This window comes from Salmo trutta, chromosome 6 (assembly GCF_901001165.1).
Source record: "Salmo trutta chromosome 6, fSalTru1.1, whole genome shotgun sequence".
Classification (NCBI taxonomy): domain Eukaryota; kingdom Metazoa; phylum Chordata; class Actinopteri; order Salmoniformes; family Salmonidae; genus Salmo; species Salmo trutta.
In genome coordinates, this window is record NC_042962.1 from 7,309,843 (window position 1) to 7,337,625 (window position 27,783).

The 27,783-nt window shown below is 43.9% G+C and overlaps 1 protein-coding gene across 4 annotated transcripts in view; it reads left to right on the plus strand.

Annotated features, from left to right (window-relative positions):
* LOC115195355 (netrin-G1-like) overlaps positions 1-27,783 on the plus strand; it is a 209,789-nt gene that overhangs the window by 151,333 nt on the left and 30,673 nt on the right. The window lies entirely within an intron of this gene.

Below are 27,783 nucleotides of genomic sequence, written 5' to 3' on the forward strand. Positions count from 1 at the left end.
ACTCCTCCTCCTAGGAATAAAGATATAGACCCCTCCCTCCTATAATAGAGAAATAGACCCCTCCTCCTGTAATACAGAATTAGACCCCTCCCCCTGTAATACAGAATTAGACCCCTCCCCCTGTAATACAGAATTAGACCCCTCCCCCTGTAATAAAGAAATAGACCCCTCCCCCTGTAATACAGAAATAGACCCCTCCCCCTGTAATACAGAAATAGACCCCTCCCCCTGGAATACAGAAATAGACCCCTCCCCCTGGAATAAAGAAAATGCTGACATAAAAAGCTCTTTATGCTGTTCGTAATTTCAAAAGTAATCACTGACAATTTCACAACTCTCTTTACATTTTCCCCCAACCCATTGAGCATATGGCTGTCCTACAGAGACAAATTAGTGAAAATCAATAATGTTATTAAGATTTAATTTATTTTTATGACACACATCAATGTGTCTAAGGCAGTAATGAGATCGATGAATCATCTTAGAGAGGACGGTTTATACGGTAAGTGATTCTAGACATAGAAATACAGTTGAAGTCGGAAGTTTACATAGACCTTAGCCAAAAACATTTAAACTCAGTTTTTCATAATTCCTGACATTTAATCCTCTAAGAAAATCCCTGTCTTAGGTCAGTTAGGATCACCACTTTATTTTAAGAATGTGAAATGTCAGAATAATAGTATAGAGAAGGATTTATTTCAGCTTTTATTTCTTTATCACATTCCCAGTGGGCCAGAAGTTTACATACACTCAATTAGTATTTGGTAGCATTGCCTTTAAATTGTTTAACTTGGGTCAAACGTTTAGGGTAGCCTTCCACAAGCTTACCACAATAAGTTTGGTGAATTTTGGCCCCTTCCTCCTGACAGAGCTGGTGTAACTGAGTCAGGTTTGTAGGCCTCCTTGCTCACACATGCTTTTTACATTTACATTACATTTAAGTCATTTAGCAGACGCTCTTATCCAGAGCGACTTACAAATTGGTGCATTCACCTATAATATCCAGTAGAACAACCACTTTACAATAGTGCATCTAAATCTTTTAAAGGGGGGGGGGTTAGAAGGATTACTTTATCCTATCCCAGGTATTCCTTAAAGAGGTGGGGTTTCAGGTGTCTCCGGAAGGTGGTGATTGACTCCGCTGTCCTGGCATCGTGAGGGAGCTTGTTCCACCATTGGGGTGCCAGAGCCGCGAACAGTTTTGACTGGGCTGAGCGGGAACTGTGCTTCCTCAGAGGTAGGGAGGCGAGCAGGCCAGAGGTGGATGAACGCAGTGCCCTTGTTTGGGTGTAGGGCCTGATCAGAGCCTGAAGGTACGGAGGTGCCGTTCCCCTCACAGCTCCGTAGGCAAGCACCATGGTCTTGTAGCGGATGCGAGCTTCAACTGGAAGCCAGTGGAGAGAGCGGAGGAGCGGGGTGACGTGAGAGAACTTGGGAAGGTTGAACACCAGACGGGCTGGATGAGTTGTAGGGGTTTGATGGCACAGGCAGGGAGCCCAGCCAACAGCGAGTTGCAGTAATCCAGACGGGAGATGACAAGTGCCTGGATTAGGACCTGCGCCGCTTCCTGTGTGAGGCAAGGTCGTACTCTGCGAATGTTGTAGAGCATGAACCTACAGGATCGGGTCACCGCCTTGATGTTAGTGGAGAACGACAGGGTGTTGTCCAGGATCACGCCAAGGTTCTTAGCACTCTGGGAGGAGGACACAAGGGAGTTGTCAACCGTGATGGTGAGATCATGGAACGGGCAGTCCTTCCCCGGGAGGAAGAGTAGCTCCGTCTTGCCGAGGTTCAGCTTGAGGTGGTGATCCGTCATCCACACTGATATGTCTGCCAGACATGCAGAGATGCGATTCGCCACCTGGTTGTCAGAAGGGGGAAAGGAGAAGATTAATTGTGTGTCGTCTGCATAGCAATGATAGGAGAGACCGTGTGAGGATATGACAGAGCCAAGTGACTTGGTGTATAGCGAGAATAGGAGAGGGCCTAGAACAGAGCCCTGGGGGACACCAGTGGTGAGAGCACGTGGTGCAGAGACAGATTCTCGCCACGCCACCTGGTAGGAGCGACCTGTCAGGTAGGACGCAATCCAAGCGTGGGCCGCGCCGGAGATGCCCAGCTCGGAGAGGGTGGAGAGGAGGATCTGATGGTTCACAGTATCAAAGGCAGCAGATAGGTCTAGAAGGATGAGAGCAGAGGAGAGAGAGTTAGCTTTAGCAGTGCGGAGAGCCTCCGTGACACAGAGAAGAGCAGTCTCAGTTGAATGCCCAGTCTTGAAACCTGACTGATTAGGATCAAGAAGGTCGTTCTGAGAGAGATAGCAGGAGAGCTGGCCAAGGACGGCACGTTCAAGAGTTTTGGAGAGAAAAGAAAGAAGGGATACTGGTCTGTAGTTGTTGACATCGGAGGGATCGAGTGTAGGTTTTTTCAGAAGGGGTGCAACTCTCGCTCTCTTGAAGACGGAAGGGACGTAGCCAGCGGTCAAGGATGAGTTGATGAGCGAGGTGAGGTAGGGGAGAAGGTCTCCGGAAATGGTCTGGAGAAGAGAGGAGGGGATAGGGTCAAGTGGGCAGGTTGTTGGGCGGCCGGCCGTCACAAGACGCGAGATTTCATCTGGAGAGAGAGGGGAGAAAGAGGTCAAAGCACAGGGTAGGGCAGTGTGAGCAGGACCAGCGGTGTCGCTTGACTTAGCAAACGAGGATCGGATGTCGTCAACCTTCTTTTCAAAATGGTTGACGAAGTCATCCGCAGTGAGGGGGGGGGGAGGGGGAGGAGGATTCAGGAGGGAGGAGAAGGTAGCAAAAAGCTTCCTAGGGTTAGAGGCAGATGCTTGGAATTTAGAGTGGTAGAAAGTGGCTTTAGCAGCAGAGACAGAAGAGGAAAATGTAGAGAGGAGGGAGTGAAAGGATGCGAGGTCCGCAGGGAGGCGAGTTTTCCTCCATTTCCGCTCGGCTGCCCGGCGCCCTGTTCTGTGAGCTCGCAGTGAGTCGTCGAGCCACGGAGCAGGAGGGGAGGACCGAGCCGGCCTGGAGGATAGGGGACAGAGAAAATCAAAGGATGCAGAGAGGGAGGAGAGGAGGGTTGAGGAGGCAAAATCAGGAGATAGGTTGGAGAAGGTTTGAGCAGAGGGAAGAGATGATAGGATGGAAGAGGAGAGAGTAGCAGGAGAGAGAGAGCGAAGGTTGGGATGGCGCAATACCATCCGAGTAGGGGCAGAGTGAGAAGTTTTTGATGAGAGCGAGAGGGAAAAGGATACAAGGTAGTGGTCGGAGACTTGGAGAGGAGTTGCAATGAGATTAGTGGAAGAACAGCATCTAGTAAAGATGAGGTCAAGCGTATTGCCTGCCTTGTGAGTAGGGGGGGAAGGTGAGAGGGTGAGGTCAAAAGAGGAGAGGAGTGGAAAGAAGGAGGCAGAGAGGAATGAGTCGAAGGTAGACGTGGGGAGGTTAAAGTCACCCAGAACTGTGAGAGGTGAGCCATCCTCAGGGAAGGAACTTATCAAGGCGTCACGCTCATTGATGAACTCTCCAAGGGAACCTGGAGGGCGATAAATGATGAGGATGTTAAGCTTGAAAGGGCTGGTAACTGTGACAGCATGGAATTCAAATGAGGAGATAGACAGATGGGTCAGGGGAGAAAGAGAGAATGTCCACTTGGGAGAGATGAGGATTCCAGTGCCACCACCCCGCTGGCTCGATGCTCTAGGGGTATGCGAGAACACGTGGGCAGGCGAGGAGAGAGCAGTAGGAGTAGCAGTGTTATCTGTGGTGATCCATGTTTCTGTCAGCGCCAGGAAGTCTAGGGACTGGATGGTAGCATAGGCTGAGATGAACTCAGCCTTGTTGGCCGCAGACCGGCAGTTCCAGAGGCTGCCGGAGACCTGGAACTCCACGTGGGTCGTGCGCGCTGGGACCACCAGGTTAGAGTGGCAGCGGCCACGCGGTGTGAAGCGTTTGTATGGCCTGTGCAGAGGGGAGAGAACAGGGATAGACAGACACATAGTTGACAAGCTACAGAAGAGGCTACACTAATGCAAAGGAGATTGGAATGACAAGTGGACTACACGTCTCGAATGTTCAGAAAGTTAAGCTTACGTTGCAAAAAATCTTATTGACGAAAATGACGAAAATGATACAGTACTGCTGGCTGGTGGAGTAGGCTAGCTAGCAGTGGCTGCGTTGTTGACTTTGTTTGACCATGTAGCTGGCTAGGTGTAGCTGGCTAGGTGACCTCGATAGTTTCAGTACTACACCTTGTCATGATAAAAAAGCAACTTTGTAGCTAGCTAACACAACACTAATCAAGACGTTCCTTTGTAATGTATTTAGTTTCTACAGTGTTACTAGTTGGCTGGGTTTGGAAAAATGGCGTCGCGGGGGACGGCAATAGCTGGCTAGCTAACCTCGGTAATTACTAAACTACACAATTATCAAGCTATGACAAAGACAACTATGTAGCAAGCTAGCCAACACTGCACTAGTCAAATCGTTCCGTTGTAAAGTATTGGTATCTACAGCGCTGCTAGTCGGTAACGGTTGGCTAGCTGTTGGCTAGCTAGCTAGCAGTGGGTTAATGATGACTAGGTGTGTTGACTACGTCTGGCGTCGCGGCTGGCTAGTTACTAATAATTACTCTAAACTACACAATTATCTTAGATGCAAAGACAACTATGTAGCTGGCTCACTAACACTACACTAATCAAGTCGTTCCGTTGTAAAGTATTAGTGTCTAGAGCGCTGCTAGTCGGTAACGGTTGGCTAGCTAGCTAGCAGTGGGTTAATGAAGACTAGGTGTGTTGACTAAGTCTGGCGTCGCGGCTGGCTAGTTACTAATAATTACTCTAAACTACACAATTATCTTAGATGCAAAGACAACTATGTAGCTGGCTCACTAACACTACACTAGTCAAGTCGTTCCGTTGTAATGTAATAGATTCTACAGTGCTGCTAGTCGGTGGAAGTTGGCTGGTTGGCTAGCTAGCAGTGTTGACTAGCTAGCTAGCAGTGATGACTACGTTAGGAGGACGAAGATAGCTAACTTCGATAATTACTCTAAGCTACACGATTATCTTTGATACAAAGACGGCTATGTAGCTAGCTAAGAAAAGAATTGCTCGGATCAAACAAATCAAACCGTTGTAATGTAGTGAAGTGTAATATTACCTGTGGAGTGAAGCGTAGTGCGACTGCTCGCTCCAAACCGGAAGTCAGTTCTGCCCACAAATTTTCTATAGGATTGAGGTCAGGGCTTTGTGATGGCCACTCAAATAGCTTGACTTTGTTGTCCTTATGCCATTTTGCCACAACTTTGGAAGTATGCTTGGGGTCATTGTCCATTTGGAAGACCCATTTACGACCAAGCTTTAACTTCCTGACTGATGCCTTGAGATATTGCTTCAATATATCCACATAATTTTCTTGCCTCATGATGCCATCTATTTTGTGAACTGCACCAGTCCCTCCAGCAGCAAAGTACCCCCACAACATGATATTGCCACCCCCATGCTTAACGGTTAGGATGGTGTTCTTTGGCTTGCAAGCCTCCCCTTTTTTCCTCCAAACATAGCGATGGTCATTATGGCCATAAAGTTATATTTTTGTTTCCTCAGAACAGAGGACATTTCTCCAAAAAGTACAGAAATAGACCCCATCACGGTTGACAACTCCATTGTGTCCTCCTCCCAGAGTGCTAAGAACCTTGGCGTGACCCTGGACAACACCCTGTCGTTCTCCACTAACATCAAGGCGGTGACCCGATCCTGTACGTTCATGCTCTACAACATTCCCAGAGTACGACCCTGCCTCACACAGGAAGCGGCGCAGGTCCTAATCCAGGCACTTGTCATCTCTCGTCTGGATTACTGCAACTCGCTGTTGGCTGGGCTCCCTGCCTGTGCCATTAAACCCCTACAACTCATCCAGAACGCCGCAGCCCGTCTGGTGTTCAACCTTCGGAGTTCTCTCACGTCACCCCGCTCCTCCGCTCTCTCCACTGGCTTCCAGTTGAAGCTCGCATCCGCTACAAGACCATGGTGCTTGCCTACGGAGCTGTGAGGGGAACGGCAATTCCGTACCTTCAGGCTCTGATCAGGCCCTACACCTAAACAAGGGCACTGCGTTCATCCACCTCTGGCCTGCTCGCCTCCCTACCTCTGAGGAAGCACAGTTCCCGCTCAGCCCAGTCAAAACTGTTCGCTGCTCTGGCACCCCAATGGTGGAACAAGCTCCCTCACGACGCCAGGACAGCGGAGTCAATCCCCACCTTCCGGAGACACCTGAAACCCCACCTCTTTAAGGAATACCTAGGATAGGATAAAGTAATCCTTCTAACCCCCCCCTTAAAAGATTTAGATGCACTATTGTAAAGTGGTTGTTCCACTGGATATCATAAGGTGAATGCACCAATTTGTAAGTCGCTCTGGATAAGAGCGTCTGCTAAATGACTTAAATGTAAATGTAAATGTTTGTCCACATGTGCGGTTGGAAACCGTAGTCTGGCTTTTTTATGGCGGTTTTGGAGCAGTGGCTTCTTCCTTGCTGAGCGGCCTTTCAGGTTATGTCGATATAGGACTCGTTTACTGTGTTTCCTCCAGCATCTTCACAAGGTCCTTTGCTGTTGTTCTGGGATTGATTTGCACTTTTCGCACCAAAGTACGTTCATCTCTAGGAGACAGAACGTGTCTCCTTCCTGAGCGGTATGACGGCCATGGTGTTTATACTTGCGTACTATTGTTTGTACAGATGAACGTGGTACCGTCAGGCGTTTGGAAATTGCTCCCAAGGATGAACCAAACTTGTGGAGGTCTACAAAAAAAAATCTGAGGTCTTGGCTGATTTCTTTTGATTTTCCCATGATGTCAAGCAAAGAGGCACTGAGTTTGAAGGTAGGCCTTGAAATACATCCACAGGTACACCTCCAATTGACTGAAATGATGTCAATTAGCCTATCAGAAGCGTCTAAAGCCATGACATCATTTTCTGGAATTTCCCAAGCTGTTTAAAGGCACAGTCAACTTAGTGTGTGTAAACTTCTGACCCACTGGAATTGTGATACAGTGAGTTATAAGTAACATAATCTGTATGTACACAATTGTTGGAAAAATCTTGTGTCATGGACAAAGTAGGTGTCCTAACCGACTTGCCAAAACTATAGTTTGTTAACAAGAAATTTGTGGAGTGGTTGAAAAACGAGTTTTAATGACTCCAACCTAAGTGTATGTAAACTTCTGACTTCAACTGTAGATGGTCCAAAACACTTCTTAACTGCTTCTACCCCCAAGCCATATGTCATGTCCTGACCAGTAATAGGGGTTATTTGTTATTATAGTTTGGTCAGGACGTGGCAGGGGTGTTTGTTTCATGTGGTTTGGTCTATGTATTTAGGTAGAGGGGTGTTTGGTTTATGTGGTCCGGGGTTTGTTAGTCTATGTTCTATGTTAGTATATTTTCTATGTTCTATCTAGTCTTTTGTATTTCTATGTGTAGTTAATTGGGGTTGGACCTTCAATTGGAGGCAGCTGGTTATTGTTGCCTCTGATTGAGGGTCCTATAATTAGGAGTTTGTTTTTCATGTTTTTTTTTGTGGGAGATTGTGCTTGTTTAGCTGTGTGCCTGACAAGACTGTCCAGTTCGTTTGTGTTTTGTATACGTTTATAAGAAGATGAGTATATATTTTCCCGCTGCGTCTTGGTCTTTGCCCTACGACACCCGTGACACCAAAAGACTCCTGAACAGCTTCTACCCCCAAGCCAGAAGACTCCTGAACAGCTTCTACCCCCAAGCCATAAGACTCCTGAACAGCTTCTACCCCAAGCCATAAGACTCCTGAACAGCTTCTACCCCCAAGCCATAAGACTCCTGGACTGCTTCTACCCCCAAGCCATAAGACTCCTGAACAGCTTCTACCCCCAAGCCAGAAAACTCCTGGACAGCTAATCAAATGTTACCCCTTTAATTATTTGTTACTTTACATTTATTTTATATTTTTTATATTTTTTACTTATGTATTTTTTACTTAACACTTATTTTTCTTAAAACTGCATTGTTGGTTAAGTTATTGTAAGTAAGCATTTCACGATAAACGGTTAAAAGAGGGGCCTAAAGCGTTCTGCAGCTCATCCAAGCTGGAGGACCAAAGAGAGGAATGGGAGGAGAAGCGGACAGGTACTCAAAGAGGAGTACCGTAAAAAACACAAGGATGAGAAGGAAGCTGAAAACCTCCCAAAGAAACTGACACACAAGAATCCACAAGACATGTTGTATTCGGCACATGTGGCAAATACAATTTGATTTTATTCTATATACAGTATCAAATCTACTGAGTCAAAGAGGAAGAGAAGAGAAGCTTGTTTTGTCTGATGGAGTGAACGAGGGAAAGTGATGGAGAAAGGAAGGGACGGGTGAGATGGAAGGATGGAAGTGGGCATCACTGTCACGGATAACTCTGCCTTTCTGGGCCTCGGAATGTTCCCTCTCTCTCTTTCTCTCGCTCTCTCTGTCTCGCTCTCTCTCTTTGTCTCACTCTCTCTCTCTCACTCTCTCTTCCTCTCACCCCTCTTTTCGTGTGTGAGTGAAGAGAGAAGGAGAGGGATCAGTTGGAGAATTATCCATGGCAGTTCATTCTACTAGGCCAAGGGGTTGTAGGGAGAAAATTGAGCATAGTGGTGAAGTGGATCTCAAGCCTTTCTTACACAAATGGAGGAAACTAGGCACTAGAACTGAAAGGGCTAGCGCAGTGAACTGTGAACACTGCTCTGAAGGCAGCTTAACGTGTGTACAACTAGCTTTCTGAGGCATGAAATAGTATAGCCAGTAAAATGTTCAACTTTCCACTCGTCTAAACATTGTTAGGTGTATGGTTTTAAATGGGATTATGTTATGTTGAACCAATGTCAGTAAAACATCCGTCTAAGTGTTCAAGTGTGCAGATCCATCTACAGAGAACGATGAGGAGATCACTGTTGTCATGGATACAATTCAGGTCTCAAGTAGACTGCCTCTTGATAGCTGTACCATACACTATCAATGTTATGTTCTTACTGTAAACACTATCAATGTTATATTGTTACTGTAAACACTATCAATGTTATATTATTACTGTAAACACTATCAATGTTACATTCTTACTGTATATACACTATGGTATGTTGCTGTATACACTATCAATGTTATATTCTTATTGTAAACACTAATGCTATGTTCTTACTGTATACACTATCAATGGTATGTTCTTACTGTATACACTATCAATGTTATGTTCTTACTGTATACACTATCAATGTTATATTCTAACTGTAAACACTATCAATGTTATGTTGCTGTATACACTATCAATGTTATATTCTTAATGTAAACACTAATGTTATAGTCTTACTGTAAACACTATCAATGTTATGTTCTTACTGTAAACAATATCAATGTTATATTTTTACTGTATGTACACTCTCAATGTTATGTTCTTACTGTAAACACTATCAATGTTATGTTTTTACTGTATGTACACTATCAATGGTATGTTCTTACTGTAAACAATATCAATGTTATATTCTTACTGTAAACACTATGAATGTTATGTTCTTACTATAAACACTATCAATGTTATATTCTAATTGCAAACACTAATGTTATAGTCTTACTGTATATTCACAATCAATGTTATATTCTTACTGTAAACACTATCAATGTTATGTTCTTACTGTATAAACTACCAATGTTATGTTCTTACTGTAAACGCTATCAATGTTATAGTCTCACTAAACACTATCAATGTTATATTGTTACTGTATATACACTATCAATGTTGTATTCTTACTGTAAACACTATCAATTTGTTTTTACTGTAAACACTCAATGTTATGTTCTTACTGTATACATTATCAATGTTATATTCTTACTGTAAATGCTATCAATGTTATATTGTTACTTATACACTCAATGTTATATTCTTACTGTAAACACTATCAATGTTATATTGTTATTTATACAGTCAATGTTGTATTCTTACTGTATACACTATCAATGTTATCTTCTTACTGTGAACACTACCCATGTTAGTGTTGCTGTATACGTACTATCAATGTCATAGTGTTACTGTACATCTATGGTCACCAACCTTTTCTGAGTCAAAATGCAAGCCGAGATCTACCGCTCAAATTTAAATGTCACGTTTACATAAGTATTCAGACCCTTCACTCAGTACTTTGGTGAAAAACCTTTGGCAGCGATTACAGCATTGAGTCTTCTTGGGTTTGACGCTACAAGCTTGGCACACCTGTATTTGGGAAGATTCTCCAATTATTTTCTGCAGATCATCTCAAGCTGTGTGCTTAGGGTCATTGTCCTGTTGGAAGGTGAACCTTCGCCCCGGTCTGAGGTTCTGAGCGCTCTGGAGCAGGTTTTCATCAAGGATATTTCTGTACATCTTTGCCTCGATCCTGACTAGTCTCCCAGTCCCTGCCGCTGATAATGTTTGCCACCACCATGCTTCACCGTAGGGATGATTCCAGGAGTCCTCCAGATGTGACGCTTGGCATTCAGGCCAAAGAGTTCAATCTTGGTTTCATCAGACCAGGAAATCTTGTTTCTCATGGTCTGAGAGTCTTTAGGTGCCTTTTGGCAAACTCCAAGTGGGCTGTCATGTGCCTTTTACTTAGGAGTGGCTTCCGTCTGGCCACTCTACCATAAACACCTGATTGGTGGAGTGCTGCAGAGATGGTTGTCCTTCCGGAAGGTTCTCCCATATCCACAGAGGAACTCGAGCTCTGTCAATGTGACCATTGGGTTCTCGGTCACCTCCCTGACCAAGGCCCTTCTCCCTCGATTACTCAGTTTGGCCAGGTGGCCAGCTCTAGGATGAGTCTTTATGGTTCCAAACTTCTTCCATTTAAGAATAATGGAGGCTACTGTGTTCTTGGGAACCTTCAATGATGCAGACAGCTTTTAGTATCCTTCCCCAGATCTTTGCCTTGACACAATCCTGTCTCGGAGCTCTACAGACAATTCTTTCATGGCTTGATTTTTGCTCTGACATGCACTGTCAACTGTGGGACATTATATTGACAGGTATGTGCTTTTCCAAATAATGTCCAATCATTTGCATTTTAAACTATCAAACTAAAGAAAGTCACACACTCCATGTATAAACTCCCAGTAATTTAATGGGTATTTACCAAAGTTTTGGCATCACTGTGCCTTCCTTGGGGTAATGTCATGAATACTTGAACCAGGTTATGTAGACAAACAGTGCAATTAGTGCCTCCCAATGACAATAGTGAGGGGTGTGTCATAATGATTAAGTAAATTAAAATGAATTAGTGAAACTTCAAGAAAACTAGAACACACCTGCACATCGTCACTAAGTGAGTATGTTCTGAAACGTTGTTCCCTCTGCTGCTATTGGACCAGGTCTCTCTTGGAAAAAATATGTTATCTCAATGAGAAAAACCTGTATAAATAAAAAGGTTAAACAAATGAGAGGAAAGAAAGAAACATTTGAAATGGAGTTATGCCACGCGGACTACGTTGGCAAAAAGAGCCTTCACTTGGCCAACGCAGTGGCGAGTTTTGTGAACGATGGTGTGCTATACTAAATGTTAATTAGACCTGATGACTCTGATCATTGAACAACTTAGAAAGGATATTACCGAGATCGCAACCTCAGTTGAACATTCACTGCAAGCTCTACGAGACGAGTTTAATGACCCTATCAAACTGGATGATCTCATTAAGAGTAACGATGACCTTCAGACTAAGATTACGACCAATCTGAAGGAGAGGAAAATCAAGTTGTATAAACGCAATTTGGAAAGGAAGAACAACGGACTAATATATCTCTGTCGAAACCCCCCCAAAAAACGGAAGAGACAAGCCGATGACAGACGCAGAGTTCCTCTATCAGACTAACTATCCACAGACGGCGCTAGCTCTGGCTCCTCTACCAACGGTGAGCATTGTTTCTACAACAGAGGGCGGTGACACCGGGGACAACGTCGAGGCCAACACCCCCAGCACGTAAGAGGGTTTGGCGCATACGTCGGGGGAAGAAGAAATCCACTACCACCCCGCGACACCTATCAATTGAGACCCAGGACGGGCTCCCAGGACGGGCCCCCAGGACGGGCCCCCAGGACGGGCCCCCAGTCCAACAGGAGCTAAATGTCTTCAACTTATCAAGACAGACCCTAACATCAGCTCACCTCAGTGTTCCCAATAAGGTTTTATCATTTGTACCCACTGAATACATTAATGACTTAGACGTCCAGATCTATTAAAAATGTTCCATAATCTGAGATTGCGTGAGTTCTTTGATAAGAGTTGAAACATGACTCCACTTGAAATGTCATCCTCAGTGAAATGTAAACATAGGTCTACCACGCTAATCAATAGACTTACCTGTCCTACCGTGAGTCAAGGAGGAGATGGAGCCATTAACCCAGCTGAGGAACCTGAGAACTCTGAGAGAACTACATTTAGAGCAAAAAGTTCATTTGTACCTCCCCCGCAAACGCAATGCGTCCATGGATACCTTCTGTAGGATTATTGAAAAGGATGTAGGTGACTTACTGAAAGACAAACAGAAACACAAATCCTATGATAACCTGAGTAGAGACGAGAGAATGGCTCTTAAGGACTTAAAGTCAGATCCTTTGATTATCACAAAGAAATGTGACAATGGAGGAGGAATTTGTATACAAAACAAATGTCACTATGTGAATGAATGTCGCCGACAACTATCTAAAGGTGACTTCTATCGCAAACTGAATTGTGACCCTACCCTAGAATTCCAGCATAATATCTTATCCACAGTGGAAAGCTGTTTGGAATCAGGACAAATCACCAAAAAATAAGTTGAATTTCTATGTGTGAAATGTCCCAAGATACCAATTTTCTATACAGTCGCTAAATTACACAACAAGTGTCTCCTCCTCCAGGTAGACCCATTGTATCAGCCATTGACTCTGTGACATCCAACATTTCTAAATTTGTGGATTACCACATTTAAACCGATGGTTGAGAATCTCCCATCTTATGTCAAAGACACTAGTCACATGATCTCATTGATAGAGGGCTTAGGAAGGATACCAGAGGGCACCCTGCTGGCCACTTTTGATGTGGAGAGCTTGTACACTAACATCCCACACACTGGAGGCTTGCAGGCGCTGCAACACTTCCTTCAGCAGAGAGATTCTACCATTGCTCCATCCAATGATTGCGTCTTACAACTTACTGAACTGATATTTTCCAATAATTACTTTGTCTTTGAGTCTGACTTTTTTCTTCGAATTCGTGGTGTAGCAATGGGCTCCCCCTTTTCCCCCCAACTATGCAAACCTGTATGTGGGACAATTTGAAGAAGCACTCGTTTTTTCTAAAATACTCCCATGGAAGAGATACATAGACGATGCCTTTGTGCTTTGGGAAGGAAGTCAGCAGGAACTAAATGAATTCCAAACTCTCAAATTCACCATGCAGACTGATGAGAGAAAAATAAACTACCTGGAGTTATGGATTATCAAATAGAATGATGCATTACACAGAGACTTATACACAAAGCCCACAGACCGCAATGCCCTGCTATGTGCGGATAGTATCCATCCCCTTCCCCTCATGAATGGTCTAGCAAATAGCCAGTTATGCAGGGTTAAACGAATCTGTGGCCACCAGACAGATTTTGACACAATGCAAAAAAAAATGACAGAGAAATTCAAAATGAGAGGCTACAAGGACAAAACTCTTGATGCTGCAATGATGAAAATATCTCAAAAACCAACAGAGGAATTACAACTCAACCAAAGAAGAAAAACAACGTAACCGTCTTTTGCATTAAGTACACCAAGGGCGCGGAGAAAATGAAAGCAATCCTGAAAAAGCACTGGCATATTCTGCAATCAGACTAAAACGAAGAAGAAAAAAAATCGCACACCTCTTTAAGGAACCCCCACTGGTGGTCTGTAAGCATGGTTACAATATTGGAGATAGCTTGGTGAGATCTGACCTTCCCCCTGAGCCCACACAGACACTCTTGACACCCATTCCAAATGGGAACTACAAATGTTTCTCATGCACACAGTGCAATAGCACTATAAAATGGAAACAGGATGCACCTGAGCTCAACTTCGATTCTCATAGCAAAGGGTCTGAATACTTATGTAAATAAGGTATACATGTTTTATATTTGTAATACATTTGCAAACATTTCTAAACTGTTTTCGTTTTGTCTAGGATCTAGGATCAACTTCCCCTCCCCCAATCCTAACCTTAACCATTGGTTAGGGGAAATGCTAAACTGACTCAATATCAGCATCTAGGGACAACTTTACCCTATTCCATACAATGGGCTCTGTTGAGGAGAAACAGTACAGTTTTAACAGATCGTGTGCACGTGTTATAATAGAACTAACCAGCTGTTATCCGAACCAGGTGATAGTCACAGAACCCAGCCATGTAGACCAGCTGTTGTCTGTATCTGGACCATGTGACAGTCACAGAACCCAGCCATGTAGACGAGCTGTTGTCTGTATCTGGACCAGGTGACAGTCACAGAACCCAGCCATGTAGACCAGCTGTTGTCTATATCTGGACCAGGTGACAGTCACAGAACCCAGCCATGTAGACGAGCTGTTGTCTGTATCTGGACCAGGTGACAGTCACAGAACCCAGCCATGTAGACCAGCTGTTGTCTGTATCTGGACCAGGTGACAGTCACAGAACCCAGCCATGTAGACCAGCTGTTGTCTGTATCTGGACCAGGTGACAGTCACAGAACCCAGACATGTAGACCAGCTGTTGTCTATATCTGGACCAGGTGACCAGATAATTAGAAACTTGCTGGATTCTGCAACTCACAACTTGAAATGTTTTCTGTTTCTAAACAGCACATTAGAACCAAGTGTCACAGCATTGTTTTCCATCCTTGAGTCCAAATGTGTTGTTCAGCATGATGACAATAAGAGAGTAAGAAACACACACACCTCCCTCATTTGAGTGTATATTTATATAGAACTCTGGCAAAACAAGTCAACAGAGAAGGAAATGAGAAGGAATATTCTCACACAGTCGGATATATATCCCACTTCAACAGATCAACAGTGACTAGAACATAATACAACACTTACTGCCTGACAGTATATATTTCCTACAGCCTGCCGTAGTCTGGCCTTGTTTAAGCAGCCAGACCAGCCTGGTCCTGAGCCCTAGCTGCTATAATGAAGGGTGTCTGCAGCAGCGTCTCTGGAGTGGTACCATGGATACTGTAATTAGTCATATCTAAAGGCCTAGGTGGCCATTGTGTCTGCACACAGAGAGAGGCAGAGAGGAGCTGTCCGCTCCATGTATCCTTCCCTCCTTCTCCCATACCTTTCTCCTTCCCTCCCTCCTTCTCCCATACTGCCCTCCTTCCCTCCCTCCTTCTCCCATGCCTCCCTCCCTCCTTCCTTCCCTCCCTCCCTCTTTGTCTCCCATACTGCCCTCCTTCCCTCCCTCCTTCTCCCATACCTAACTCCCTCCTTCCCTCCCTCCTTCTCCCATACTGCCCTCCTTCCCTCCCTCCTTCTCCCATACCTAACTCCCTCCTTCCCTCCCTCCTTCTCCCATACCGCCCTCCTTCCCTCCCTCCTCCCATACCTCCCTCCCTCTCTATCCTTCTCCCATACCTCCCCCCTTCATCTCCCATACCTGCCTCCTTCTCTCCCTCCTTCTCACATACCTCCCTCCTTCTCTCATACCTCCCTCCTTCCTTTTCCCACTACCTCCCTACCTCCTCCCACTTTCAAAATATACAAAACCCTTCCTCCTCATTCCCCTCTTCTTCCTCTTTCCTCTCTTTCTTACGTGTTGTTTATGCTCTTATTCTATTTCCTCTGCTATTCTCACTCTGCTGATCATGTATTATCATTTCATTCTCTCTCTTTCTCTCTCTCACACTCTCTTTCTCTCTATCGCTGTCTCTCTCTATCTGCCCTCCTTCTCTTTGTCTCTCTCTCTCTGTCTCTCTCTCTCTCTCTTTGTCTCTCTCTCTTTGTCTCTCTCTCTCTTTGTCTCTCTCTCTCTTTGTCTCTCTCTCTCTATCTCTCTGTCTCACTCTCTCTCAAATTCAAATTCAAGCCGCTTTATTGGCATGAAAATATTGGCAAAGCAACAATGTATACAATATACATTGTAATAAAGAATAACAAATAATTATATTAAATCTCTCTCTCTGTCTCACCCTCTCACCTCTCTCTCTCTCTCTCTCCTGTCTCTCTCTCACTCACTCAGTCACTCACTCACTCACTCACTCACTCACTCACTCAGTCTCTCTCTCACTCAGACTCTCACCTCTGTCTCTCTCTGCTTTCTCTCTCTGCTCTCTCTCTCACTCTGCTTTCTTCTCTATCTGCTCTCTTCTCTATCTGCATTCTCTCAACCTCTCTTTCTCTCTTGCTTCCTCTGCGGCCTCCTCACACTCTCTCTTTCCCTTCCTCTCTCATTACCTCCATTCTTGCTCTTTGTCTTTAGTTTTTGTTTTATGCTGGTTCTTCCCCCCTGAGACCCGGCTTGTTTACTTTGCCTTTCCGACAGCTGCGACGGTAATCTTACTTTCAAATATTAGTTTCTTCCGTCTCAGGATTCCGTCTCCGTGTGCCTCATTCCCAGAATCTAAACTGTGCCTCCGAACTTGGCACACAGATACTTTAACACATGCCACCTTCAATACAGATCTATCCTCATTTTCCCCCACAAGACATTTAGATGGAGGCGGTTGAGTGTTGAAAGTGTTCAGGCTGGGGGCAGGTTGTAATTTGGCTCCAGAGGAATTCAATCAAATTGCGTATAGTGCTTTTTCCATGGCATGGATCGGCAAACTTCCCTCCTTCCAAACCGGTGCCTGTCACCACCGTACCGCCCGTGCTGGAGAGACAGAGAGGGGGATGATGATGGATTGCTGTGAAACGATGGCAGCCAGAGAAAGTAATTACCAACTTTGCCTGCAGAGTAAGTGTAGAAGATAAGCTGTTTTGGATGGTCCAGGTGGACACTGGAACAAACAGTTGAGAGGTGGTGAAGGTCAGGATGGATTACTGTTGGATGGAAGAACACAATGAGGCTCGCAGGCGTTCTACACTGAACAAATATATAAACAGGCGTTCTACACTGAACAAAAATATAAACAGGCATTCTGCACTGAACAAAAATATAAACAGGCATTCTGCACTGAACAAAAATATAAACAGGCATTCTACACTGAACAAAAATATAAACAGGCATTCTACTAGCATCCTACTCCAATCACACAAACAGGCATTCTACTCCAATCACACAAACAGGCATCCTACTCCAATCACACAAACAGGCATTCTTCTAGCATCCTACTCCAATGACACAAACAGGCATTCTACTCCAATCACACAAACAGGCATTCTACTCCAATCACACAAACAGGCATTCTTCTAGCATTCTACTCCAATGATACAAACAGGCATCCTACTAGCATCCTACTTCAATGACACAAACAGGCATTCTACTCCAATCACACAAACAGGCATTCTTCTAGCATTCTACTCCAATGATACAAACAGGCATCCTACTAGCATCCTACTTCAATGACACAAACAGGCATTCTACTAGCATTCTACTCCAATGACACAAACAGGCATTCTACTAGCATTCTACTGCAATGACACAAACAGGCATTCTACTCCAATCACACAAACAGGCATCCTACTCCAATCACACAAACAGGCATCCTACTCCAATCACACAAACAGGCATCCTACTCCAATCACACAAACAGGCATCCTACTCCAATCACACAAACAGGCATCCTACTCCAATCACACAAACAGGCATTCTACTCCAATCACACAAACAGGCATCCTACTCCAATCACACAAACAGGCATCCTACTCCAATCACACAAACAGGCATTCTACTCCAATTACACAAACAGGCATTCTACTAGCATTTTACTCCAATGACAGAAACAGGCATTCAACTCCAATCACACAAACAGGCATTCTACTAGCATTTTACTGCAATGACACAAACAGGCATTCTGCTAGCATTTTACTGCAATGTCACAAACAGGCATTCTGCTAGCATTTTACTGCAATGTCACAAACAGGCATTCTGCTAGCATTTTACTGCAATGCCACAAACAGGCATTCTGCTAGCATTTTACTGCAATGACACAAACAGGCATTCTTCTAGCATTCTACTCCAATGACACAAACAGGCATTCTTCTCCAATGACACAAACAGGCATTCTCCTCCAATGCCACAAACAGGCATTCTGCTAGCATTTTACTGCAATGACACAAACAGGCATTCTTCTAGCATTCTACTCCAATGACACAAACAGGCATTCTACTCCAATGACACAAACAGGCATTCTACTCCAATGACACAAACAGGCATCCTACTAGCATTCTACTGCAATGACACAAACAGGCATCCTACTAGCATTCTACTGCAATGACACAAACAGGCATCCTACTAGCATTCTACTCCAATGACACAAACAGGCATTCTTCTCCAATGACACAAACAGGCATTCTACTCCAATGACACAAACAGGCATTCTACTAGCATTTTACTGCAATGACACAAACAGGCATCCTACTAGCATTTTACTGCAATGCCACAAACAGGCATTCTGCTAGCATTTTACTGCAATGACACAAACAGGCATTCTTCTAGCATTCTACTCCAATGACACAAACAGGCATTCTTCTCCAATGACACAAACAGGCATTCTACTCCAATGCCACAAACAGGCATTCTGCTAGCATTTTACTGCAATGACACAAACAGGCATTCTACTCCAATGACACAAACAGGCATTCTACTCCAATGACACAAACAGGCATTCTACTCCAATGACACAAACAGGCATTCTACTCCAATGACACAAACAGGCATTCTACTGCAATGACACAAACAGGCATCCTACTAGCATTCTACTGCAATGACACAAACAGGCATCCTACTAGCATTCTACTGCAATGACACAAACAGGCATCCTACTAGCATTCTACTCCAATGACACAAACAGGCATTCTACTCCAATGACACAAACAGGCATTCTACTCCAATGACACAAACAGGCATTCTTCTCCAATGACACAAACAGGCATCCTACTAGCATTCTACTCCAATGACACAAACAGGCATTCTACTCCAATGACACAAACAGGCATTCTACTCCAATGACACAAACAGGCATTCTCATCCAATGACACAAACAGGCATCCTACTAGCATTCTACTGCAATGGCACAAACAGGCATTCTACTAGCATTTTACTCCAATGACACAAACAGGCATTCTTTTAGCATTCTACTCCAATGACACAAACAGGCATTTGTCTACCACTGAAATGACACAAATAAAAGCCAGTCAGAGTTAAACAAAGAGCTATAAAAGAGTTTGCCACCATAAACCCAAACCTGAAATCTCTCACATGTACTCAGTGGGTTACTAAATGGCAGATCGGCCCTCCAGTGTGCCGCTTGGAACAGTTTTAGTCTAGCCAATCATACGATAAGGATAGTAATCCCTGGGGTGTAGTCCTAGAGGACAGCTTGAGACTTTGGCATGTGTTCTTATTTTCTACTGTTGTGTGGGTGTGTCTGCATCCGGATGTGTGTCCACTCACCACGCCCCTTTCAGATCATGTTCCCCATCAAACAGAGGAGTGACCTCTAAGAGACTGGGGAGGACATCATGAAAATCAATGGAGTACTCCATAAACACAAGCTAATGCTCTTCCTGTTATAGAGCTTAATGGAGAGATGGAGACACACACACACACATATATATATATATATATACACACACACACAAGAACTCATAAAAATACAGTGCATTCGGAAAGTATTCAGACCCCTTGACTTTTTCCACATTTTGTTACGTTACAGCTTTATTCTAAAATGTATTAAATCAATTTGGATAAGAGCCTCTGATAATGCCTGAAATGTCCACGTTACTACATAAAGTACTACATGACAACACAATTCAATATCCAGTTTGTCTACAAATTAACCATTGATATGTTGGATTCAAAAGTCTATGTTAAAAATGTGACTAAATAAAGTTGGATTTGATTCGTTCCTATTCTTAGATTTTGGTTTTTACACTGCTGCTATTCACTGTTTATTATCTATGCATAGTCACTTCACCCCTACCTACCTACAAAATAACTTGACTAACCTGTACCTCCACACATTGACTCAGTACCGGTATACCCTGTATATAGCCTCGTTATTGACATTTTTATTGTTACTTTTTATTTTTATTTTACTATAGTTCTACTTTAGTTTATTTAGTAAATATTTTCTTAACTCTTTCTTGAACTGCATTGTTGGTTAAGGGCTTGTTAGTAAGCATTTCACGGTAAGGTCTACACCTGTTGTATTCAGAGCATGTGACAAATAACATTTGATTTGATTTGAGATGGAGACATGAATCCTACATACAGGTCTATATGTGTTGTTATTTTTAGTGGAATCCTGGGTTGAATTGAAACAATAGCTGTTGATGACTTTGTAAACACTAGACTTTCTATTGGACAAATTCAGGTAGGTCCCTCCCTGTTTTGTTCCGTTTGTTCAGTTTGCTTCTGTTTTGGTTCTTAAATGATTTCCATTGAAAATTTTAATGAATACACCACTGGTTAGAAATTTGCCCTTGAATGAAGGAAGTACCTTTGCACTTTGAATAGATTTTGACTTTCATATCTGCATGTGTTGAAAAATTGTAAATGATGAAAGGGAAGACATAATAGAAATTATGTCTTCCCTTGATGATACATAACTTTTTAAGCATGGTTACATTTAATTTGCTCTGTCAAACCTTCCATTTGGAAGGATTTTGATAGCAACCGTGAATATGTTTACTTATTAAGAGATCTCTCAATAATTATACTCATGATAGCACATGTGATGTAGTCAGTGACAACTATCAAAGCTGAGCAGGGCTGGGCTTGGTTAAAATCCTGGATGGGAGACCAAATAAAAAGCTGTAGAGAGATCAACTCTCCAGTAGCAGGTGCTGTCCATCCTACTGTTTCTTTCTGATAGTGGATCTGGTGTTGTTTATCTATGTAGAAAATTAGTTACAATGTTGACAAAATCCTGTAGTTCAATTTTTTTCGGGGGGGGGGCATCCAATGTATTTTCCATGTAAAAATACATTGACAAATTAGTTCAACCAGTTTGTGCACAGCCAAAAGACACTGTTGGGATAAAGTTTGTCCAAGTCAAGTGTTTTGGTATTTTTACATCAGTGGAGGCTGGTGACTTGAAAAATTGTGGAGGATGGGTGACCCACGGGAAGACGCGGAACTCAGGGAGACGACAGAGTGTTTAAAAAATCTAAACCTAAAGTATTTAACCTAAAGCTTTTAATAAGGACATTTATAGTACAATATTATAGGGAATGGGAATGAGAGGGCTACGTACACAGTGTTGGAAAGGGATCACAGCAGTGATTGGAAGAGGGTATGAGGCATGCGTTGATGTGTTCAGAGGCTTGACCAGTGCAGGACAGGATTTTAATGGGAAGACAAAAACAATAACACAAGAGACTACACAATTAGACCAAAGAGCAAAGAATGAGTTAGTCCAAGCAAGGAGTAAAATCATTGATGTGTAATGATGTGTTTGTGTTTGTGTATGTGATAGACTACATACAGTAATGAGAGGAAATTGCTAGGAGAGGAAACATTCAATGTGCCAGTGGATGAGTTGGCACATGAGAGGTGGCTTCAGTTCATGTCAGGACAGGGTTGACACTGGTAGTGGAGTGGACTGGTCATCACCTCTTAATCAGGGAACAGGAGGGGACTTAGCTGTAAATACAAATAGCAGATACATTCCATTACAGCTGCGCCATCGTAGGTTTGAACAACAAGTTTCTCTATGAAGTTAAACTCAGACATCTCAAAATTCATGAAGTTTAACACAGACTGCGCATCTCGCCCACTTGACACATCAAAGTATCCCAAGAAACGTTCCTGAATAAAGCCCTGATCATCCTGACGATAACTGAAAACTGCAAGCAGACTGGTGGCACCATAGGTCCCAGAGCGGTCAGACTGGTGGCACCATAGGTCCCAGAGCGGTCAGACTGGTGGCACCATAGGTCCCAGAGCGGTCAGACTGGTGGCACCATAGGTCCCAGAGCGGTCAGACTGGTGACACCATAGGTCCCAGAGCGGTCAGACTGGTGACACCATAGGTCCCAGAGCGGTCAGACTGGTGGCACCATAGGTCCCAGAGCGGTCAGACTGGTGGCACCGTAGGTCCCAGAGCGGTCAGACTGGTGGCACCATAGGTCCCAGAGCGGTCAGACTGGTGGCACCATAGGTCCCAGAGCGGTCAGACTGGTGGCACCGTAGGTCCCAGAGCGGTCAGACTGGTGGCACCGTAGGTCCCAGAGCGGTCAGACTGGTGGCACCATAGGTCCCAGAGCGGTCAGACTGGTGGCACCATAGGTCCCAGAGCGGTCAGACTGGTGGCACCATAGGTCCCAGAGCGGTCAGACTGGTGACACCGTAGGTCCCAGAGCGTTGGGGCAATTTTTACCCCCTGAGGCCTGGAGTTTTTCCTTATCTGTTAACCTAACTAGGAAAACTCTGGACCCTATATGGTATGACAGTGATTAATCAGTTGTAAAAATGTTTTAATTGGCTATGATGGGACCAGTTTTTCCTAATCAGGTAACATGGTTTTAAAAAACTCATGAAAAAATTATTTTCCCGATTGGGGGGATGAAACCCCTGTCAAACTGCAGCTACCTTATACTTGTTCATATAAATTATATTTAGACTAGATTAGGAGGGGGATTTCCTCTACCCAGACACAGTGATAATAACTGATAGACAATAGAACTCACAGGGCTGAGCTTTATGCATGTCTGCATCATGTAGGCCCTATAAAACATTTACTCACATCTGTCATCACGATTATGTTGATTGATTCATCACAGTGAATCATTTTGGATTAAAAGGCAGCCTAGCCAGCCCAATGTTCAATATAAACTTAATTAGATCACATTCACATTTTCTCCTTACACACAAATGGACTATAAATACATAACATTACCAATGAGTTACCCTGACCAGATGGACTATAAATACATAACATTACCAATGAGTTACCCTGACCAGATGGACTATAAATACATAACATTACCAATTAATTTACCCTGACCAGATGGACTATAAATATATAACGTTACCAATTAGTTTACCCTGACCAGATGGACTCTAAATTCATAACATTACCAATGAGTTACCCTGACCAGATGGACTATAAATATATAACGTTACCAATTAGTTTACCCTGACCAGATGGACTATAAATATATAACGTTACCAATTAGTTTACCCTGACCAGATGGACTATAAATATATAACGTTACCAATTAGTTTACCCTGACCAGATGGACTATAAATATATAACGTTACCAATTAGTTTACCCTGACCAGATGGACTATAAATTCATAACATTACCAATTAATTTACCCTGACCAGATGGACTATAAATATATAACGTTACCAATTAGTTTACCCTGACCAGATGGACTCTAAATTCATAACATTACCAATGAGTTACCCTGACCAGATGGACTATAAATATATAACGTTACCAATTAGTTTACCCTGACCAGATGGACTATAAATACATGACGTTACCAATTAGTTTACCCTGACCAGATGGACTATAAATACATGACGTTACCAATTAGTTTACCCTGACCAGATGGAGAGGGCGCATAGGATGTAAAATCCATCAAATCAAATTGTATTTGTCACATGCGCCAAATACAACAGTGAAATGCTTACTTACAAGCCCTTAACCAACAATGCAGTTTTAAGAAAAATGTAATTAAAGAGTAGCAGTAAAATAACAATAGCGAGGCTATATACAGGGGGTACCGGTAAAGAGTCAATGTGCGGGGGCACCGGTTAGTCAAGGTAATTGATGTAATATATACATATAGTTAGAGTTAAAGTGACTATGCATAGATGATAATCAGAGAGTAGCAGGTGTATAAAAGGGGGGGGGGGTAATGCAAATATTCTGGGTAGCCATTGTATTAGCTGTTCAGGAGTCTTATGGTTTGGGGGTAGAAGCTGTTAAGAATCCTCTTGGAACTAGACTTGGCACTTCGGTACTGCTTGCCGTGAAGTAGTAGAGAGAACAGTCTATGACTAGGGTAGCTGGAGTCTTTGACAATTTTTAGGGCCTTCCTCTAACACCGCCTGGTATAGAAGTCCTGGATGGCAGGAAGCTTAGCCCCAGTGATGTACTGGGCTGTACGCACCACCCTCTGTAGTGCCTTGCGGTCGGAGGCCAAGAAATTGCCACACCTGTCAGTGATGCAACCAGTCAGGATGCTCTCGATGGTGCAGCTGCAGAACTTTTTGAGGATCTGAGGACCAACGCCAAATCTTTTCAGTCTCCTGAGGGGGAATAGGCTTTGTCATGCCCTCTTCACGACTGTCTTGGTGTGTTTGGACCATGATAGTTTGTTGGTGATGTGGACACCAAGGAACATGAAGCTCTCAACATGCTCCACTACAGCTCCGTCAATGAGAATGGGGGCGTGCTCGGTTCTCCTTTTCCTGTAGTCCACAATCATCTCCTTTGTCTTGATCATGTTGAGGGAGAGGTTGTTATCCTGGCACCACACAGCCAAGTCTCTGACCTCCTCCCTATAGGCTGTCTCATCATTATCACTGTTGTGTCATCGGCAAACTTAATGATGGTGTTGGAGTCATGCCTGGCCATGCAGTCATAAGTGAACAGGGTGTACAGGAGGGGACTGAGAACGCACCCCTCAGGGGCCCCCGTGTTGAGGATCAGCGTGGCGGATGCGTTGTTACCTTCCCTTACCACCTGGGGGCGGCCTGTCAGGATGTCCAGGATACAGTTGCAGAGGGAGGTGTTTAGTCCCAGGGTCCTTAGCTTAGTGATGAGCTTTGAGAGCACTGTGGTGTTGAACGCTGAGCTGTAGTCAATGAATAGCATTCTCACATAGGTGTTCCTTTTGTCCAGGTGGGAAAGGGCAGTGTGGAGTGCAATAGAGATTGCATCATCTGTGGATCTGTTGGTGCCATATGCAAATTGGAGTGGGTCTAGGGTTTCTTTGATAATGGTGTTGATGTGAACCATGACCAGCCTTTCAAAGCACTTCATGGCTACAGACGTGAGTGTTACGTGTCGGTAGTCATTTAGGCAGGTTACCTTAGTGTTCTTGGGCATAGGGACTATGGTGGTCTGCTTGAAACATGTTGGTATTACAGACTCAGTCAGGTACGGGTTGAAAATATCAGTGAAGACACTTGCCAGTTGCTCTTATTAGTAGCCTACAGTTGATCAGACTGAAAAACAGTCTTGTTTTCATCCCATACAGCATTTAAGATTTCTAATGTTTAAGTGTAGCCTAGGCTGCTGCAACATTTATGTCATGAGTTTTTGCTTGTGTCTGTCCGGAGTGATTATGTTTTATCATCTTTGCTAAATAAATACCGGAGGAAAGTGTAAAGCCTACTTAGGCGCACACGAAAATCTAAAACCCGAAACAGCAAGCAATGCAGATGTACGTAGAAGCACGGTGGCTAGGACAAACTCCCTAGAAAGGCTGGAACCTAGGAAGAAGCCAACAGAGGAACCAGGCTCTGAGGGGTGTGCCAGGTTGAGATTATAACAGTACATGGCCAAGATGTTCAAATGTTCATAGATGACCAGCAGGGTCAAATAATAATAATAATCACAGTGGTTGTAGTGGGTACAACAGGTCAGCACCTCAGGAGTAAATGTCAATTGGCTTTTCATAGCCGATCATTCAGAGTTAGAGACAGCAGGTGCGGTACAGAGAGAGAGAGAGTTGAAAACAGCAGGTCCGGGACATGGTTGCACGTACAGTGAACAGGTCAGGGTTCCATAGCCGCAGGCTGAACAGTTGAAACTGGAGCAGCAGCACGACCAGGTGGACTGGGGACAGCAAGGTATCATCAGGCCAGGTAGTCCTGAGGCATGGTCCCAGGGCTCAGGTCCTCCAGGAGGAGAGGGAGAGAGAGAATTAGAGGGAGCATACCTAAGGGATAGAGGGATATCTTTAAACCACCAACTTACTACCCAGAGACAAGGCTGAGTGTAGCCCATGAAGATCTCCCCCACGGCACAAACCCGAGGGGGGCACCAAACCCAGAATGGAAGATCACATCAGTGACTCAACCCACTCAAGTGACGCACCCCTCCTAGGGACGGGATGGAATAGCACCAGTAAGCCAGTGACTCAGCCCCCTAGAGGCAGAGAATCCCAGTGGAGAGATAATAACTGGCCAAGCAGAGACAGCAAGGGCGGTTCGTTGCTCCAGTGCCTTTCCGTTCACCTTCAGACCCCTGGGCCAGACTACACTCGATCGACATCCTAGAAAAGATAGTTGAAAGTTTGATGTGTTCAGCAAGTAAAGCGTGCCCTTACCTCTTTTTTAAAATGTATTTAACCTGGCAAGTCAGCTAAGAACAATTTCTTATTTACAATGACGGCCTACCCTGGCAAAACCCTAACACGGATGACGCTGTGCAAATTTGTGTGCTGCCTTATGGGACTCCCGATCACGGCCGGTTGTGATACAGCCTGTAATAGAACCAGGGTCTGTAGTGAAGCCCTTAGCACTGAAATGCAGTGCCTTAGACCGTTGCGCCATTCGGGAGCCCTAACCTCTGCAAGCTCCTTGTAGTTGCCCTTGTTGGTGGAACTTTCCCTCTTGTCCTGTCCTCTATCGATGCAGCTTTTTCCCAGAAGCTTGAATCTGATGTGGGCATTCATATGCTCACTGCTTTTGTTTTGCCGTTTAGCTGAATGATCAATGTACCCACCTTTCGACCAAGGCTCAGACTTTCCAAAAAGCAGGCAAGGCCAGCAATGCAGGCGGCTTGATGAAAAGCTCCCTGTTAACCAGCTATACTTTTTATACCAGTTGGTATTGAACGCCCTCACCTTTTCATCCTTCTTCACAAAACTGATCTCAGGCAGAGGTCGACCCTCACTTTTAATTCTCACACATTTCCGTGTACCCCAGAGAATGAGAGGTTGTTTTTAAACAAAAAGTTCACAACATTTTCAGCAGCGTTGGCCATTCTATCATTCTGGCGGAGAGAACTGCTAGCTAGCTACTGACGTTAGCAAGGCTAACTTTTAAAAATGTTAAATAAATAGCAGTAACTGGACACACAAATAAAATTCTAAAACCAAGAAAACTATTTATAATACACCTCTTCCGTCTCCTGTAATTTGAAAAAAATGAATTTTACTTGAATAATAAAAAAAATGTTAACGCTAAATGATTACTCTTCACTCTTAATCTCTATCCAACAATGTCACCAAGCTTCGCAACACATAGAACCCCCATAATGTTCTGTGGCACAATCCCAATACAACACACAAGGTTCATTTTCTGATCCTAATTCTATGATTCTATGTCCGTTCATACTGCAAAAATTTTGATTGGTTGGAGGACGTCCTCCAGAAGTGGTCATAATTAACATGTATGTCTATGGAAGGGGGTGAGGCCTACGAGCCTCCTAGGTTTTGTATTGAAGTCAATATAGCCAGAAGAGGACGGAAGCTAGCTGTCCTCCGGCTACACCATTGTGCTACCCCAGACAGTGCTGTTGAAGTTACTGTAGACCTTCATTGCAAAACAGTGTATTTTAATCAATTATTTGGTGACATATGAATGTATTTAGTATAGTCTTAACTAAAAAGTTAAACAATAGTAGTGCAGCGCCCC